Genomic DNA, 2,463 nt, shown 5'->3' with positions numbered 1-2,463 from the left:
CTCTTGTAAGGCAGGCCTGGTGGTGACAAAATCTCTCAGCATTTGCTTATCTGTAAAGGATTTTATGTCTCCATCACTTATGAAGCTTAGTTTGGCTGGATATGAAATTCTGGGTTGAAAATTATTTTCTTTAAAATGTTGAATATTGGCCCCTACTCTCTTCTGGCTTGTAAGGTTTCCGCAGAGAGATCCACTGTTAGTCTGATGGGCTTCCCTTTGTGGGTATCCCAACTTTTTTCTCTGGCTGCCCTTACCACGTTTTCCTTCATTTCAACCTTGGTAAATATGACGATTATGTGTCTTGGGGTTGCTCTTCTCAAGGAGTATCTTTGTGGTGTTCTCTGTGTTTCCTGAATTTGAATTTTGGCCTGTTTTCCTAGGCTGGGGAAGTTCTCCTGGATAATCTCCTGAAGAGTGTTTTCCAACTTGGCTCCATTCTCCCCGTCACTTTCAGGTAAACCAATCACACGTAGGTTTGGTCTTTTCACATAGTTCCATATTTCTTGGAGGTTTTGTTCATTCCTTTTCATTTTTTCTTTAAACTTGTCTTCACACTTTATTTCATTAGGTTTAACTTCAATCTCTGATATTCTTTCTTCTGCTTCATCAGTTCAGCCATTGATACTTGTGTATGATTCATGAAGTTCTCATGTTGTGTTTTTCAACTCCATCAGTTCATGTATGTTCTTCTCTAAACTGGTTATTCTAGTTAGCAATTCCTCTAACCTTTTTTCAAGGTTCTTAGCTTCCTTTCATTGGGCTATAACATGCTTTTCAGCTTGGAGGAGTTTGTTATTACTCATCTTCTGAAGCCTACTTCTGTCAATTTGTCAAACTCATTCTCTGTCCAACTTTGTTCCCTTTCCGGCATGGAATTGTGATCCTTTGGAGGAGAAAAGGTGTTCTAGTTTTTGGAATTTTCAGCCTTTTTGTGCTGGTTTTTCCTCATCTTTGTGGATTTATCTACCTTTGGTCTTTGATGTTGGTGACCTTCAGATGGGGCTTTTGTGTGGATATCCTTTTAGTTGATGTTGATGCTATTCCTTTCTGTTAGTTTTCCCTCTAACAGTAAGGACCCTCTGCTGCAGGTCTGCTGGAGTTTGCTGGAGATCTACTTCAGACCTTGTTTGCCTGGGTATCACCAGTAGAGGCTGCAGAACAGCAAAGATTTTTGCCTGTTCCTTCCTCTGGAAGCTTCGTCCCATGAAGGCACCCGCCAGATACCAGCCAGAGTTCTCCTGTATGAAGTTTCTGTCGACTCTTGCTGGGAGGTGTCTCCCAGTCAGGAGGCACAGGGGTCAGGGACCCACTTGAGGAGGCAGTCTATCCCTTCGTGGAGCTCAAGCACTGTGCTGGGAGATCTGCTGCTCTCTTCAGAGCTGGCAGACAGGAACATTTAAGTCTGCTTAAGCTGTGCCCACAGCTGCCCCTTCCCCCAGGTACTCTGTCCCAGGGAGATGAAAGTTTTATCTATAAGCCCCTGACTGGGGCTGCTGCCTTTCTTTCAGAGATGCCCTGCCCAGAGAGCCTTCCAATATCTTTAACACTCAAAAGCTTTGACACTCGTGTCATCCTGGCATCAACATATATTTATTTATGTCCTTGACACTGACCTGGGCAAGCTAGAGTTAAACAGTTCTGCTACTCTGGAGCTTACAGCCTAGTAATCGAGAAGCATAAAAAATAAATTAGTTAAGTATATAGTATGTTAGCTGATGATAATCCCTATAGGGAGAAAGAATCCAGGAAATAGCACATTAAGGTGGATGAGGAGGTTGATTCTGAGAGCATGATCAGAAATGATGTTACTGAGAAAATGAAATATGAACAAAGACCTGGATGAGGTGAAGGAGGTGAAATGGTGTTAATATCAGAAGAGACTAGCATCCAAGTATAGGGAATGGAAAAAGCCAGGGTCTTAAGAGGAAGGTATGCCAATGTATTCAAGGGACAGCAAAAACACCGGGAAGAAGTTTGTCTGCTCACCTCCTAGTTACAGTCACCTGGGTAACACGACTGCTTCATTCCTAAAGGTTTTTCTCCTGGCCCTTTGATACTGTCTTTAAAACCATCATAACTAACTCTTGGTGATTTCAATATCAACATAAGTGCTACTTCAATACGCTGCCCTCTCAGTTCCTTGAGCTCCTTTTCTCTTATAACCTTCTCCTACTCTGCCGTCCTCAGAACCCTACTTCTTTACCCAAGTCTTAGCTTGGGTTGCTCTTAAAAACAGGTCTTGAGGAACGGACTTGGATGCAAGTAGCTTGTTGTAAAGCCCACCTCAGAAACATTATAAGGGAATATGAAAGTGATACAGGGAAGAGAGAAACACCACTAAAGAAATGTTAATATGGGCCGGGCGTGGTGGCTCATGCCTGTAATCCCAGCACTTTGGGAGACCGAGGCAGGTGGATCACCTGAGGTCAGGAGTTTGAGACCAGCCTGACCAACATGGTGAAA

This window comes from Mandrillus leucophaeus, unplaced genomic scaffold (genome assembly GCF_000951045.1).
Source record: "Mandrillus leucophaeus isolate KB7577 unplaced genomic scaffold, Mleu.le_1.0 Scaffold545, whole genome shotgun sequence".
Classification (NCBI taxonomy): domain Eukaryota; kingdom Metazoa; phylum Chordata; class Mammalia; order Primates; family Cercopithecidae; genus Mandrillus; species Mandrillus leucophaeus.
The sequence above is the reverse complement of the archived record's forward strand: the minus strand, read 5'-3'. Positions refer to the sequence as shown.